Source organism: Jaculus jaculus, chromosome 3 (genome assembly GCF_020740685.1).
Source record: "Jaculus jaculus isolate mJacJac1 chromosome 3, mJacJac1.mat.Y.cur, whole genome shotgun sequence".
Classification (NCBI taxonomy): domain Eukaryota; kingdom Metazoa; phylum Chordata; class Mammalia; order Rodentia; family Dipodidae; genus Jaculus; species Jaculus jaculus.
Genome location: NC_059104.1, coordinates 158,781,671 through 158,799,960, shown reverse-complemented (window position 1 = coordinate 158,799,960; position 18,290 = coordinate 158,781,671). Strand labels below are relative to the sequence as shown.

The window sequence follows — 18,290 nt, the reverse complement described above, 5'->3', positions numbered from 1 at the left end:
CTAATATGTGTTAGAAAGACCAATATGTATTAAATACATGGGATACGTACATAAATATATATGTGTATATATATATGTATATATATACACATATATATATACGTATATATATTTGTGTGTGTGTGTGTGTGTTTTGAAAATGTAAGTACCTAGGAAATATCTATATATACTTTTTAATCTTACAATGAACCTAAACTTGATTTAAAAATGAAATTCAAAGAAATCAATCACATAAGTTTGAGCAAATATATTGAATGTTAAGTGAAAATAATTTTCTTGGGATAAAGACCTCAAACCTCTACAGCTTTGCTAGGATATCTTTTGGTATTACATTCAAAGCCATAATGGCAAGCTAGATTCAAACCAAAAACCAAAAATATAAGTTTAAATAGACAGGGAAGTCTTAAAATTTCAAAGTGAATGTTCTGGAAGTCATAGTTGATTACTAATATATTATTATTCACTGAAACTTTGATTCTTTGTAAGTTCTGTATAGCACTTGAATTATGAAAGGTCATCAATAAATATTTGCTGAATGTTGCATGAATGGCTGCGTGAATATTTGCCTGTTTACTGTTATAGAAAATAAATATTTTTATCTTGATGGTCTTTACAACAGGTGTGCCATATGTCCCAGCTGCCCTTTGTTGACAGGCTGCAATTTATTTATCACCTATGCTGATTTATATAAAGAGCTTGTATTCTAATACTTTATTTCATAGTTATTGAGATACTTAACATATATATTTTGTCATGAATACCTATTGTAGGTCAACCAGTATTGAGAAGAGTATCTAAAAAAAAAAGAAAGCTTATCTAATTTTTAATATATGCTATAATAAAAACAAGTTTAGTATATGAATCAAGTTATGAGCTAGGTGTGATGGTGAACACCTTTAGTCCCAGAACTCAAGACACTGAGGTAGGATGATTGCTGTGAGTTTAAGGTCATCCTGAGACTACATAGTAAATTCCAGGTCAGCCTGGGCTATAGTGAGGCCCTACCTTGAAAAAAAAAAAAGAGAGAGAGAGAGAGAGAATCAAATTACTCTGTTAGAGTAATACATTATTTTCCCTTCAAAATTATAATTGAGAAAGAAGTATTAATTTATTATATCTATAAACATGATTTTAATAAAATGTCATACTACATTAGTATGTGTTATGAAAAAAGTTGTCAAATAATTAAAATATATGTAGTAACCTGTGTATAAAGTGTGAATATAGACTACTACATAAAATAAATGATATGTAGGACTCTCTGAAAAATCACTTGACAAGTGAAAATATAATATATTATAAATTTCCAAAGTAGAATGTGTATTTGCAACCTATGTTTGGTAATTATAATTAGAGAATATTCTTCTATATCTTTGTGTCCTATTTTGTATGAAAGAAAGAACAAAAAATGAGTGATTATAAAGTCTCTCATAAACATAGGATATTATACAAATTCTCATAAAAATGGCCATTAATTGGAGTATTTTCCTTTAGGAATATAATAAAGCCCAGCTACTTATAAGTTTTTATAATGATATAGAGTTCTGGGAAGCTGGCCATAAAGCCCATAAGCCCACCCCCAGCAATACACTCCCTCCAGGAGGCATTAATTCCCACATATCCATCAGCTGGAGAGCTAGCATTCACAACACCTAAGTTTATGAGGGACACCTGAATCAAACTACCACATTCCACCCCTGGCCCCCATAAACTGATAACCATACATGATGTAAAATGCAATGCATTCTTCTAACTTTAAAAGTCCCCATAGTTTTTATCAATTCCAATGATGTTCAAACATCCCCATAGACCAAGATCTTTTAACTGGGCCATAATACCGAAAAAATAACCTCAAAAAAACCATAATGGCACAGAATAAATATTCACACTGCAAAAGATGGCATTGGGCATAGCAAAGAAACATTCAACCAATACAAGATTTAAAACAACCGGGTAAAACATTAAACTCAAATTCTAAGTCCAATAACTCTAGTCAGTGACAAGTCTCCAAGTCTGATAATTCTAACCAGCAACAAGACTCTGGCATTCCAATTCCGCCCCTCCAGCTAGGCTACTCACAGTCCTGGAATACTTCACCAGGGCCAGCAGCTCCTTAGTAGCCATCTCATGGTCCTGGCATCTGCACTGGGTCTCCACTGCAAGCCACGGTTCATCCTCATAGCCCCATGGGATCTCTATGCAGGCAACCAGCAAACCTGCTTCACACTGCCCATGGCCATTTCCAAAACACAAGACCGTGTTGCAAACTCAATGACCCTCTTTCCAGCATTTCTTATACTCCACAATACCAGGTAGGGTGCCAATTTTTTAATCCAGGGGGGATTAAAGCAGACTTTGAAGAACAGGACTCCTTGAGCACTCAGGCCCCTTCAAAAGAGTCTACATTCTTCTTGTTGCCCCAGCACAGGTCAGCTAGCCCAGTCTCATAGGTTGTAATCTCTCAGTTGCAGCTGAACAGACAACAGTTCACCCAAAGGTTTTTCTTTCTGTGCCATATCCCTCCACTCACACCAGTTCATTTCTATGCAAAGCAACCCTGAACAACTTCTCAGGACATGGGCATAAGAGCAAGCTTTTCACACAAACTGTTAGCTCAGTCCAAGCACAGCTCTTTCTCACCCTCATAAGCCAAACCTCACAGTCCATAGTTTTTACTGCATTCAGGTCTTGTAGCTCAGACCAGAACAGTCCATCAAGCTGTACTTAGAGCATTGCAAGGCATCTCTTAGGCCAAGGTTTCAAATCCTCCCACATTCCCCTTCAAAATCAGCTCCAAAAGGCCGAAGACACATAGTCAGGTGTCTAACAGCAATACCACTCCTGGTACCACCTTACTGTTGCAGTCCGGTTCGCATTGCTGGAAGATATCACCCAACAAAGAGCAGTTTCTGGGAAAAAGAGGTTTATTTTGGGTTACAGGCTTGAGAGGAAGCTCCACGATGGCAGGGAAAACGATGACATGAGCAGAGGGTGGACATCACCCTCTGGCCAACATAAGGTGGACCACAGCAACAGGAGGGTGTGCCAAACACTGGCATGGGGAAACTGGCTATAAAGCCCATAAGCCCGCCCCCAACAATACACTCCCTCCAGGAGGCATTAATTCCCACATATCCATCAGCTGGGGAGCTAGCATTCACAACACCTAAATTTAGGGGGGACACCTGAATCAAACTACCACATAGCATATATGCATATGTGTATGAATTCTAATATATGTGTGGCTACACATATGTGATGCATCTGTGTGTATGCCTCTATGGAAAGCAGATGGATGTTGTTGCTATGTATCTACTTTGCTCCCCATCTTACTTACTGAAACAAAGTATTTCACTTAAAGCAAGGGCTTCATAATTCAGCTAATTTAGTCAGTCATCTTGCCTGGGGATCCACTGTCTCTGTCACAAGTGCATAGCAGGCCACCTGGCATTTTTGTGTGTCCTGAGGAAATGAACAGTGTTCATACTTCTGCAGAAGAAACATTATCCATTGAACCACTCCCTACCAGCTCAACTGTGTATCCTTTGAAAAATAAAAATAATAGAGAATACATTTTATGTTCTGTTTTTTTTCCTCACTTCATTTCTCTAGCAATTTCTATATTTCTATTGCCTTTACAGAAATGCTGACCTATAACAGATTGCAAATTTGCACACACATCCTCACAGAGTACACATCTTTCCCTCCACCTGCCCTGACCTAAATAATCTTCTAAATGTCTTCAGCTATAATGCTCCATAAGGTGGATTTCTCTGCTGCCAGAGGCTGACTAACTCAGAGGAGGATGAAGTGGCTAACACCCAATGAACTCTAGAAAGGCAACTTCTCTCCCTCTAGGATATGACAAGGAAGATGATTGTAATGACTACAGAACCCACATGTTTCCCATGTCCTAACCTCTCTATGTGTATTATCACACTTATTCTTTAGCATTGTAACATCATTTCATAGAATGGAGAATCAGGAAGGGACTTAGTATCTTGGAATCCAGGCCTGTTTATCCCCAGCCACATATGTTTTTAACTATACTGTGATGCTTCCAATGCCTGTGGCCCAATTAGCGACATCAGAAAGCTCATGATCCAAGAGGGTCTTCTCTTTTTCTGATATCATGGGAATCAGCCATTAGCCATATTTGCAGAAGTTGACTAAGATCATGAATTTCAGGATTCAAGTACCTTCCAAATATCTACCAGTTACTTTTTAGTGTTATTACCACAACATGCTTGAAAATTATTCACTGAATTTTTTAAAAAATTATTTTTGTTTTTATTTATTTGAGAGTGACACACAGAAAAAGAAAGAGGAACAGAGGGAGGGAGGGAGAGAGAGAGAAAGTATGGGTGCACCAGGGCCTCCAGCCACTGCAAATGAACTCCAGATGCATGCACCACCTTGTGCATCTGGTTTATGTGGGTCCTGGGGAATCAAGCCTTGAACAGAGATCCTTAGGCTTCACAGGCAAGTGCTTAACTGCTAAGCCATCTCTCCAGCCCCTATTCACTGATTTTAATCTGAATTGTAAAAAAAAAAAAATATGCATTTTCCACTGGGATAGTTTTGTCTAGTATTGATGAATTTAGTTAGGTTCATCTGAATTCTTTATAACTTTCCTTCTGTAAGCCTATTTTCATCATGTAGATTCACACAAAACAGCCAAGCAATATTGCTCTATTTTCTAGCACAAACCATATAAGTGGATATTGTATAGGAATATGTCGAGTTCTTGAAACTTCAGTTGAATCCTTTCTCTGACTCTTAAATAAGCCTGAGGCAAGCATGTTTCTTCTCAGCAATACTGTCTATAAAATGAGAACAATAATCCCTGGACCAACAAATTGTCTTAAAAATGAATGAGAGTACATCAAGTGAGATCACATGGTAACAGTTCAAGAGCAGGCTTAACTGGTGCCTTCTGTACTACATTTCTGATTTATTTTACTTTCCTGAACACTGTCTTTTTTCATCTTTTTATTAGGGTAGATTAATTATCTAACATAATACTTTTCATTGTGATATATTCATAAATATACATAATATACTTTGATCATATTATTACCCTCATATCATTCTTTCTTCTCCCAGGCTGCCTTCTTATTTTCATATTAATTTTTATTTTATATTAATTATAACAGATTATTCTCTTTTATCCCTTTACTCCAGCTCCCTTTACCCTGGGAGACCTGGAGGTTATGGTATTCACTGTGGTGTCATAAAGGCCTCACTTAGTCCCTGTGGGATAGCTGGGGACCGTGCCTCAGAATATTCCTGTCCACTCTGAGGCTTTTACATTATTTCTGGCTCCTCTTTCACAATGTTCCCTGAGTCATAGAAGACATGTTGGCAGTCTTAATTTAGTGTTGAGCCTCTGAATTTTCATTTTGATAGGTTTTGATTGATCACTGTGTTTGTCATCATCAGCCTGGGGCTGTTGTCAGGCTAGCAGGAAGACCCTGTTCATGTCATCACTTCCCCTTCAATCTCTCCTGGGCTCTGACAGATGTGGTAGATGTGGCACATCTCATATTTGGCACTTGGCTAACTTCTTGTCTTATCTATGGATATTGGTTCTGCCCCATTTTCTCTGCCATCTGTAAAATAAAGCAGATTTTCTAAGCAGAAGTGAGAGGAGTTTGAGTTATAAAGGGGTATGCAAATGTGAAAGATTTTTTTTTTCTTTTTTTGGTCTGCAAGCCCACTCTTCTTTTCCAGTGATCAACAGTGGTCTCTCTCTAGATCTATGAATTTCCTAACAATGGGATTCTGACTTGGTTTCCACTGCCAGATATGACTACTCTCCCATGTCTAAGCATAGAACAGTTGGTTACCTGCAGAGGCATGCCACCATTGCACAAGTGTGTATTTCTTAACCAGTTCATTGCTTTCATAGTCTGTAGGGTCTCCTACTTGTTCTTGCTGCTGGTGACCGTGTTCTTCCATCAGTTGCCATGAGGATTTGCAGCACTATGAGGCCCAGCCAGGTGGGAGCCCTTTTGATTCCAGAGTAACATTCTGGTGCCCCATGACCACAGCCAGTGGCGTCTTCAGCAATAGGGTTTTACTGTTTAGCTCTGGCAGGTTCTCAGGCCTCCTCCTTCTTCCCATATACCCTCCCTTCTACTTTCTTCTCCTCGTTTCCTGTTGTAAGCTTTATTGTTTTCCCTTGGATTCAATATATGAAAGAACGCATATAACATCTATCATTCTGAGTCTGGCTTATTTTTTTTTACTTGATCTCCAGTTCCATTCATTTTCCTGAAAATGACACGACTTTATTCTTCTTTATGGTCCAATAACTCTTATGGTACTTGTGCTTTTAGTTAATTGAAAAAGCTTTGTATTATTTTACAATGTGGCTAGATTAAATTACATTTCTACAAACACTGTATAAGGTTCCTCCTACCCACATACTTACCAGAATCTATTTGTTTTTCTGTTGTTGTTTTCTTTTTTTATGTTGGTTTATTTTTATTTATTTATTTGAGAGCAATAGACAGAGACAGAAAGAGGCAAAGAGAGAATGGGCGCATCTGGGCCTCCAGCCACTGCAAACTCCAGACACATGTACCACCTTGTGCATCTGGCTTATGTGGTATGTGGGTACTGGGGAATCAAGCCTCAAACCGGGGTTCTTAGGCTTCATAGGCAAGCCCTTAACTGCTAAACCATCTCTCCAGCCTCCACTTTTTGTTGTTTTCTTAGTGATAGTCATTCTGATTTTGGCTACATGGAATCACAATAAAGTTTTTGTTTTTTTTTTTTTAATTTAATTTATTAGTTTTCATTTCAGTGAATACAGGCAGTTTGGTACCATTATTTAGGCTCATCTGTGATCTACCCCCTCCCATTAGACCCTCCTTGTTAATGAAAATGGGTCGTGCATTGTGGAGTTAGCCCCCAGTTATTAGTATGATAAATGTCTCTGCAAATCATGACCCAACATGTAACTCTGACATTCTTTCCGCCCCCTCTTCCGCAAGATTTCCCTGAGCCATGTTGGGTTCATTTTTGGTCTGCTTCAGTGCTGAGGTGTTGGGGGCCTCTGAGGCTTTGGCTCTCTGATTTGGTAGGAGTTGATTTTTCTCTGCGTTGATCTCCTTCCCCTTTGTGCTGGTATCCGGTTCACAGGAAAACATCACCCTTGCTTATTTCGCCAGTTGTCCTTAGTTTCAGTTGGGCCCCTTTTGAGGTATGTTGGGGCAGCTCTCTTCTTTAGAGTGACATCGTCTTTAAACCCTGCGTGGCAATCCCTGACGCACCGCCGTGATGCCCAGGGAAGACAGGGCGACCTGGAAGTCCAACTACTTCCTTAAGATCATCCAACTCTTGGATGATTATCCAAAATGCTTCATCGTGGGAGCAGACAACGTGGGCTCCAAGCAGATGCAGCAGATCTGCATGTCCCTCCGAGGGAAGGCCGTGGTGCTGATGGGCAAGAACACCATGATGCGCAAGGCCATCCGAGGACACCTGGAGAACAACCCAGCTCTGGAGAAACTGTTGCCTCATATCCGGGGGAATGTGGGCTTTGTGTTCACCAAGGAGGATCTCACTGAGATCAGGGACATGCTGCTGGCCAATAAGGTGCCAGCTGCTGCCCGTGCAGGTGCCATTGCCCCATGTGAAGTCACTGTGCCCGCCCAGAACACTGGTCTGGGGCCCGAAAAGACCTCCTTTTTTCAGGCTTTGGGCATCACCACCAAAATCTCCAGGGGCACCATTGAAATTCTGAGCGATGTGCAGCTCATCAAGACTGGAGACAAAGTGGGAGCCAGCGAGGCCACCCTGCTGAACATCCCCCCTTCTCCTTTGGGCTGATCATCCAGCAGGTGTTTGACAATGGCAGCATCTACAACCCCGAAGTGCTTGACATCACAGAGGATACCCTGCACTCTCGCTTCCTGGAGGGTGTTCGCAATGTTGCCAGTGTTTGTCTGCAGATTGGTTACCCAACTGTTGCCTCAGTGCCTCATTCTATCATCAATGGGTACAAGCGGGTCCTGGCCTTGTCTGTGGAGACCGAGTACACCTTCCCACTTGCTGAGAAGGTCAAGGCCTTCTTGGCTGATCCATCTGCATTTGTGGCCGCTGCCCCTGTGGCCTCCGCCCCCACTGCTGCTCCTGCTGCTGCAGCCGCCCCAGCCAAGGTGGAAGCGAAGGAAGAGTCGGAGGAGTCAGATGAGGATATGGGATTCGGTCTCTTCGACTAATCACCAGAAAGCAACCAAAAAGCCAGCTTTATTTGGAAAACATGGAAATAAAGGCTTACTTCTCTTGAAAAAAAAAAATGTCACAATGAAGTTTTAATTACTGACTTTTCTTAATATTTTATTCTATTCCTGGTTTTCCAGACTTTTCTCTGAACACCTGTCAAGATTCAAACTTCTACTTATTTTAAGTTCACTATGAATAGTAAGATTATATGATGTTATTTACTTTATAAAATATTTTTATGCTTTGAATAAAATGATTGTTTATATAAATTTCGTGAATAAAAAACATATCTATATCTACATGGAACTAGAAGTTTTGAATACAAACCATGTAGTTTTACTAAGCAAAGGCCTTAAAGGATGCTTTTTCAAAATATATAATTCAATTAACTTTTATATAAATTCTAAAATTAAATAACTGCTATTTGAAGATGTCAGACTGGCACCTAAAGATAGAAGTATGACTGACATTGTTCTCTGCTTTTGAAAGCTTTGGGGCTAAGAACAAAAGGATATTGAACCAGTGAGATGAATATAGATCTCTCCAGGATGTTGAGGCTGCATCAAGCAGGTCAGATGGAGAGTTCTCAATCAGTACCACAGAGGTTGTAAATCATTCCATAATTTTCACAAATAACATCATTTTTTTCTATCAAGACATAACTTATTGTGAGGCCTAAACATTTATCATAATCTATTTCCTCTCATTTAAATTGAACAATGCTAAGACATTAGTCAATCAAATCTAAAAATGTGCATTAACACTTATTGGTAATCATGGGCCACCTGCTTTCCTGCAATAAAATTATCTGTCACACAAGAGCCAAAAAGGTTGTAATAAACACATCATCCTATTTCTGAGAGGCAAGCATAATGATGGATGGCCACATTTTCCCTATGGCAACATGACCACTTCTCCTTATGCTACTGGGAAATCTGGAAAGGAATGTTCATTTTTAACTTGAGGAAGTTCAGTAAAGACATTAATTATCCTTTGTAAAAACTGTACATTGGAGTATAGGTTTATTTTCTGATTCTTTTCTATACCCAACTTGCATTGCTATTACTTTCTAACCAATTATACCTTTCATAGATGCTTTTCCTGTTTATATTATTATACTATAGTATATTTATAATTAAATGAGATATTCACATGAAATAAAAAAAAAAATCACTGGTCAGGCTGGAGATATGGCTTAGTAGTTAAGGCATTTGCCTGCAAAACCAAAGGACCCCAGTTCAATTTTCCAGGACCCACGTAAGCCAGATGCACAAGGGGGCAAATGCATTTGGAATTTTTGTTTGTTTGTTTTACAAGGTAGAGTTTCACTCTAGTCCAGGCTGACCTGGAAATCACTATGTAGTCTCAGGGTGGCCTCAAACTCATGGTGATCCTCCTACCTCAGCCTCCTGAGTGCTGGGATTAAAGGTGGCATTTGGAATTTATTTGTATTGGCTAGAGGCCCTGGCACATGCTCTCTTTTCCTCCTTTCTTTCTCAAATAAATAAATGAAATATTTAAAAAATCACTGGTCTATTTCTCTTGAGTTTTGTTTTGAAATTTATTGTGCATAATGTAATTTTTATACAACATATTTCCATATATAATCCTGGGGCTCTTTCCTCAGTTTCTCCTTTCACAAAATTTTTCTGTAATGGTTGAATAACTAGTTCATGATTGTTCACAGTAAGTTTTGCTTTCCTGTTGTTGGGATTGTCTTCTGTAGATTATCAAGCTAAAAAATTGGTCTCATGGTCTCCATCCAAGGGTGACATGTAAACTCACTGTCATAGGAGTGATACAGATTCAACCTCAGCCTCCTTCTTCTAATGAACTGGTATGGCTGTCTTGTCCTTTGGAAGATTCATTGTAAAGAAAGGGCAAACAGAAAGACAAGACTCCATAGAACATGTAGTAAATTGGCTTTATTAACAAATGCTACATGTTTATCAATAGTGTGGAGTTTGCCTCTCATTGAGGAAGAGAAAGGCAACCTGGCAAATAAGTGTTTCAAATAAAATCAATCACTCTTTAATCTGTGTTTCTAATTGAAAAGTGATGTTCTGCATCTCCTTTACAGCATTCTCCTCAGTGAGTTAGCAATACCCCCACAGCATTCTGCGCATATCTCCATTACAGAACTATGTATTTAAATTATGTCTTCCTGCCACTTCTGTGAGAATATAGGAAACTAAGTTAAAAGGATCACATTTTTTTTACCCTTGATAGTCATATATCCACCATTGAGTACATTGCTTTCAATAAGTATTTGGTGAATATTATTAGACAAATGTAAACAGAGTATTTAATACAAAAGACTCCAGTGCTTCTCAGCTGGCACTTAAGAGCTTGGTGGTACACACAAAAGTGATAAGGGCAAAAGGAAATGTATCGCCAACTTCAAGCTGCCAGTGTCAGCATTGCTTTTGCCTGAGGACTTTCTCTAAAGCTAAAGACAGATGATTACTATTGTAAGTGCACAGCAAGGCAAAAGTGCTGGAAGGTTATCACCCCTATTATGGACCATCAACAAATGACAGCAGTTGATGTGTAATTGGTCCTTTGCTCTTGTATGAGTTAAGACAAAGATATGTGTCCTACTGGGGATATTTCAGTTTCTTAGTTATCCTTAGAAAAACAAGCTTGATTTCATTGACTTTATTGGCTGATTGTATCCCTGTTACACTTGCCTATGTCACAAATGGTGTTTCTGGCACCTACCAGCAAAACCTGTTTATACTCAAACCATTGTCTTGGGATCTTACCTAGGAGAATCTGTATTTAGTGACATTTGAACCAACCTGTCTCATGGGATTTTAGAATTGACCAAAACATTTTACATGAGATGTTCTTATAAAGGAGTAAACATATATGTACATTTATAAATGCCATATATAATTATATATATATATATATAGTTCATGTATATATTTTCTTTGTTCCCCAGTAAATCCATTTCTAGGTCATCCCTGCCCTTGAGTTCCAGCATTCACATCTGTATTTACATATTTACTTTTGATCTAAACTAAATGTTGGATCTTGTTACTTTGATCTAAAATATATTTTAATATTTTATCACTCATTTCCTTTTACAAAAACACTTTTGGAAACAAGATGAGACTTCAGCATGTCCAGCTTTCTATTTTAGGCTAAAAACAAAAATGTAACTAGCTGTAATAGATCTCATTTAAATGTTATTATATTTTTCAAGTGTCTAAATAATATCTTTAAAAAAGAGCACATGCTTTTAAAGGTCTTAAATATCATTATGTTTTCTTGTATTTCATGCCTCTTTGCATAACCTCTTATATAGCAACTGTTCAATTAAGATTTATTGAATACAAATTGAGGCTGGAGAGATGGCTTAGCATTTAAGGTGCTTGCCTGCAAAGCCAAAGGACCCAGGTTCAATTCCCCAGGACCCACGTAAGACAGATGCACAAAGTGGTACATGCATCTGGAGTTTGTTTGCAGTAGCTAGAGGCCTGAACATGCCCATTATCTCTATACTATCTTTCTTTATTAGATAAATAAATAATATTTGGGGCTGCAGAAATGGCTTAGTGGTTAAGGCACTTGTCTGCAAAGCCAAAGGTTTCATGTTCAATTCCCTAGGACCTATGTGAGTCTGCACATGGCACATGCATCTGGAGTTCATTTGAAGTTGCTGGATGCCCTGATTTGCCCATTCTCTCTTCTCTGTCTCTCTCTCTCTCTCTCTCTCAAATAAATAAATAAAACATTTTAAAGTAAATGTTTGGAATTGGTATAACTGTTGATGCTGAATTTCTTTTGATCATTCTTATGAACTTTTCCATGAACAGAATGTAAAGCAGCCCATGAATGAATGTACGCATGAAGCACGTGTTGATAAAGAGGAACGGACCACAAATATATTCATATGAATTGGTTTAGATTCTTGCTTTTTTTAAAATTTTTTTTTGTTCATTTTTTATTTATTTATTTGAGAGGGACAGACATAGAAAGACAGATAGAGGGAGGGAGAGAGAATGGGCGCGCCAGGGCTTCCAGCCACTGCAAACGAACTCCAGAAGCATGCGCCCTCTTGTGCATCTGGCTAACGTGGGACCTGGGGAACCGAGCCTCGAACCGGGGTCCTTAGGCTTCACAGGCAAGCGCTTAACCGCTAAGCCATCTCTCCAGCCCTTGCTTTTTTTTTTTTTTTTCTTTTAATGACTAAAATGGGGCTGTAGAGATGGCTCTGTGTTAAAAGTACTGGCTTGCAAACCTGTCAGCCCAAGTTCAATTACCCAGTACCCACTTAAAGCCAGATTCACAAAGTGGCACATGCATCTGAAGTTCATTTACTGTAGCAATGATTGGCCCTGGTGTGCCCATTCTCTCTTTCTTCTTTTCTCTTCTCTCTCTGTTTCTTTCTCTCTCTCCATTTCTACCTCTTTCTCTCTCACACACAAATAAATAAATAATTTTTTTAAAAAGGCTATAAAGCATAGAGGTGAAAGTTTCTCATTGGCTTACTTCTATTATACTGGTAATAAATATGAGGGAAAAACACCTATGTGGGATCCTGTGCCCCTTCTTTTAGTCATTAATCTGTTCATTTGACAAGTATTTATTACCTGTCTGGGTGCCTGCAGAAGAGGGATGGAAGCATGAGTGATCTAACATTATTCCTTTCAGCAGGGCTTTCACAGTGGGAAGTAAGCAAGAAGTCATGAAAGGTATGCTGTGAGAACAGAGTCCCATGACAGTAGGCAAAGAAAAATCTAACCTAGACCCAGAATGTATAGATTGTTACCTAAAGAACATATTGAGCCTAATTTGAGAACAATATGTTATAGCAAATTCTCTTTTGCCCAGTGCTCATAGGTATATGTTTTGTTATTTTCCCACGGATATTCTATGTCTTGGCTTCATTATCCTGCTCCTCCTGCCCAACCTTGCAGTCACGTGCTGTATTTGTTATTCACTGCCATACTCTCATACTAAAAGTATACTGGAAATGATGCTCATATAGAAGAAGCTCACAACAGATTGTTTTTGTTTTTGTTTTTTTGTTTTTTCAAGGTAGGGTCTCACTCTAGCGAGGCTGACCTGGAATTCACTATGTAATCTCAGGGTGGCCTCAAACTCACGGCCTCCTACCTCTGCCTCCCAAGGGCTGGAATTAAAGGCGTGTGCCACCATGCCCGGCTACACAACAGATTTTTAAAGTACAGAATAGCCACACACTATTACAAATATACTATTACAAATATTTTCTTTGCCTGAAGACAATGCTGGTGTTTTATCTCTTCACCCCTAAGAGAGCTTGTCTCTTTCTTCTCTAAATAACCCCACTTCTTCCGGCTAATAATGCCATACTGATGCTCACCTTCTATCCTTCGAATTCAAGCAACTTCCTTGTACCAGCTATTTGCTTCTAATTCTTAGAGCTGATGTTATCTTTCCTCCTTAGGACCCATACACTAAGGATCACATTCTCTGTTCAGCTTCTCTTATTGACAGTCTGAACTGAACTAAATATAATCCTGGATCTGCCCTCAGAATCACCTATAGGACACTGTTTTTCACTTTTTGCATCTGAAGTCTGTGCTCACCCATACCTCTCAGTTGGCTTCTCCACTCAACCTTGAGTGTCACAGATACGACAGGATAGTTATTCCATGGAACAGAAGATTTTGTAAAATGTCATCAATTTTGCAGCAGAAGTCAATGTAGGAGTATTACCTAAACTAGAAATTCTGCTTCACATATATTTTGAGCTATATTTGTATAATTCACTTCCTCCAAACTCTCACATAGAATTCAAGAAACTATGGGTGATGGTGACGGCAGAGACTACATTAACAAACCAGGAGGGGATTTATATTTTATTCCATAATCTTATACTTCAGATGATTTGGATTCATTTCTTATGTAATCTTTCTCACTTAGAGAGCTTACAGTTAATTACTTTTCAGTGAGCATTACAACCCTACAATTTATTTTATTTCTATTGGGTATGGAATTATGTGAAGCAGGATCTCTTGTAGCCCAGGCTGGTCTCAAATTTCCTATGTAACCAAGAGTGACCTTGAATTTCTGATCTTCCTGTCCCTACCTTCCAAGTGCTGTGATTATAGACCATTCTTTTTGCAATTTCTTTTTGTCTCCTCTATTTACTAGTTCCCCTAGGTGATATTGAGAGACAGTGAAAGAGACTGGAATTAAACTTGCAAGAGGAATTCTTTCCAAAACATTTTGAAACAGTATGCAGGGGGTGGGAGGAAAATAAATGTCCTGCTGTTATACCATCCTCAGCTCTTAACTTTTCCAGATAATGACTTTCCTCTACAGTTTTCTTTAACTCTACTAACCAAAAACTGTCTTAGTATTCTACTGAAATAATTCCATATTTGAGAAGACTAACTAGTGTCTCTCCATCTTTCATACAGCTCTTCAGTTGTTCTGGTCAATATTTTGGGGCACCAGTTAACAGTCAATGAATCCTTATTTTAAGCACTAATTTAATTGTAGCACAGTGAACTACTTCAATTCTCACAACAACCTGTCTAGAGGCCACTTTCTATTAGCATCACTGTTATTTATCTGTTGTTGTTGTTTGCTTATTTTGGACCATATTTTGATAATCATTTATTGTTTTTATAATTTTTATTGGGCACTTTCATATTTGAACACATTGCAAATTTGTCATATTCCTATAAGTTTATCATCTTTGGCACCCTCTTCTCTGCGCCTATTCCATTAAGGGCGTACTCAGTGTAGGTCTCTGTAACCAATGTGGGGTCATAAATGAGACAGTTGGTTTATATTGGGAGAGAGTATCCCCCCCAAAAAAATACTTCTTCCCATCCTGTAGCTTGTACATTTTTTCCACCCTCTCTTGCATCTCTGTTTCAGTGATGAAAGCAATGAGGTTCTATGTTAGAGCAGGCAATTTTGAATTATAAGTTCACAGATATCAAACAGATAAAGCAAGATAGTACACACAACTTGAAGTTCATGTTCATTCCTTTGTTTAAATGTATGTTTGAACACAATCTATGTGCCATCCACTGTGCTTAGTGTGGATTTCAAGTAGCAATAGAAAAAACAAAAGGAGATGGGGCAGCAAGCAGTTTATAGTCATTGGCATACAAAGTCTAAGATGGACATGTAAGTAGGCCAGTTCATATAGGACCTCATGTGCAATGCTAAGTAGCTGAAACTTCATCCAATAGGCTCTGCAGAAACAAAGAAGCTTTAAGAGAGGAAATGAGAAGATGGCTATGTCTTCTCACTTAATATCAGGGAGTACTCATCCCTTCAAGTAACATATACTTCAGTACTTTGAACCAGTTATTTTATTTGTCAGGTAGTACCTTAAATCTAATTAAGATTGGGTTTACATTAAGCACATTTGAGGCTGTAACTTTCTAGATGAGCAGCAAGCTTCACCGCTGATTCTTTGAATGCTCTATAGTAGCTAGAAGACACTGTTCTTTGTACTGGAATATATTTAGTAAACACGTGTAGAATGTCTCAGGAGATTAGCACTGAGGACATTTACAAACATTTTCCATCTGTAATAGGTTGATCAAAATCTGTTGCATAAGGAGATATCTGTCCTAGTCTCTTAGACTACTTCACAAGGACATAATCTAACCATTGATTTTCAAAGGCCTGGATACGTGCTGTCATAAAGGAAAATATAATGTTTCAGCATCTTTTAAGAATGTTTAATGTCCTTCAGGAAAATATACACATTTGAGCCAGAAGATGTGCATATGTATACATGTGTGTGAATAGTTTTTGATACTATCTCAATAATATATGGAGATTACTTTGTCATACTCAGAAGATTTTTTTTTTAACTATTCAATCAGCTCACTTTCTATCCTACCAAAAACTGACAAAAATAACTTATTGAAATAAGGTGTTTAAACTCCTAGGCCAACTAATTTTGTAAGGTTGTATTTTTACAGCAGTCAAAAGAATTTCTCTAGAGAATTTCTACCATTTTCTGTTTTCCCCCATAGTGAAATGAAGTTATTCTATTGTATAGAACATTACTTTTTTGTGATGCCTTTTCTACTGAGCCTTTGACCTAGATGATAGCTTTCATTCATAAAGTGGTCTGCATGCTTAACAGGACATCAGCAAGTATTCCAGGAGGATCACCACTAGCTCACTTCATATACATTCAATGACGCACAATCCCCCCACCCCCCAGCCTTTCAAAGGGTCTTGGGCATCCTCCAACTACTACCCACTATTAGATGCAAGAACACTGTGAGGATGAATAGCTAGTCCACACTACTTACAGGACTACATTTGTCTCATGAAACGTTAGTGATATATTAACCTTTATAGGTAAAAAAAAAAAGGTGATTTTCCTATGATGATGACATTGATTTGATTTTCCTCTTTCTGGGTTTCATCTGGGTTTTCCATCCAGGTGAGATCAGAGGAAGTTGGCATTCATTTCACTGTGCTTTGTACCTTCCTTCCTATCTCAGTGGGAATTTTACATCTTTTTGAATTTTTCATGAGTACAGTGAGCAAGTCTTCCTTTCCTTGGCTGTTTTAGTTTTAGTTTGTTTTTTTTTATCATATGCCAAGAACTCAGTAGGGAATAATATTCAAAATATTTAGCTACTGGTTTGGCACAGCATTAATCAATTAGAATTGCTGCTACTTGGAAAGCCACATTGTTGTACACTAACAGAATATCACCTCAGCACATGGCATAGGATGAAGAACACAACAAGCCATTTGCAAACACTGTCGAATGAATTGATGGATGGATGAATTAACTAACTCACCAGACAAACCTCCCTTCCTTCCACTTTGCAATCATTCAATAATTCAACAGTTTGATTCTATTCAATTAATCACTTTATGGAATCCCTACAATGTAGGCATTGGTTTAATTGTTGACAATTAATTATTGAGGAAGAAGAGGGAAAGGATTAAAAATTCAATAAAAAATAATCCTGCTTTCCTAATACTTACTGTCTACTATGACAGATTAAAGGTATCTTCTACAATACTGAAAAAAAAACAAAGGAAAGAAAAAGCAACAGCAGTGTAATTTAGTTATTTATTTTTGGAACAACTTAGATCTTGGACCAGAGATGATATGCATCACCATATAAAGTATAAGGCTTGGCATTGAAGAGACCTGGGTTTGAATTTCAGCTCCAGCCTGACCAGGTTGGTTAGGTAAATATGGTGAAATTATGTATTAAATTTAGAATTAGTTTCTACTTAAAATACTTTTCAGGCCTTATGTGAATTGTAAATATACTTATATAATAAACACAATATTATATAATTATAATACAGTACAAAGGTTGGTGTATGGTACATGCTTATTAGAGATGAACATTCTCACATCTACAAATTCAATGTATCTTAAACTACAATATGGAATTACACAGGTCATAAATGTTTATTATTATGGGAAAGTGTAATTGTTATCTTACAAAAATTCAAATAAAATAAAGATTTGGAGTCAAATAAACCAGGAAATAAAGAATTATTCCATGACTTAGTAGTGCTATAGGCTTGGAGCATGTGCTATAAAATATATGAACTTCCATCTTGTTTATATACTGGAGGTACAAAAAGCCTATAGGATTGTTGTATGTATCTGGATAAAAAAAAAAAAAAAACATACCAAATATTTCAAACATGGAGAATTTGAAAGTGTCTTGAGTACACATGATGAAGGTCCTACTTTCTATTTTAAATTGATTTCCAAATTGATAAGATGTTTGCCTAGTCCAGAACCTGCCTCTTACCAATTTTCTTTTAAATTAGACTATGTGATGGAATGACTGGTCTCATTAGAAAATTTGTGCTGAATAATAACTCAGCAGACATCAACTATGCAAAAGTCTGGACTCAAAAAGTGATTTATATAAGTGTCCCTAAAGTGGGTTATTCAAATTCCTGCATGACAGGACTACAGACCTGAGAAAGCCTTTCCCCAACTGACATGTTTATGATCATGAATTCCTCTTTCTTTTATCTTGCCCAGCACTGGTTATTTTAGAGCAGGCAGCCTAATACATGCATTGTCAGGA

At 37.9% G+C, this 18,290-nt stretch overlaps 1 protein-coding gene and 1 pseudogene across 12 annotated transcripts in view; one reads left to right on the top strand and one right to left on the bottom strand.

The window, feature by feature from the left end:
* Positions 1–18,290, bottom strand: part of Dlg2 (discs large MAGUK scaffold protein 2) — a 1,944,997-nt gene that overhangs the window by 1,209,010 nt on the left and 717,697 nt on the right. The window lies entirely within an intron of this gene.
* On the top strand, positions 7,231–8,309 carry LOC101603097 (annotated as a pseudogene).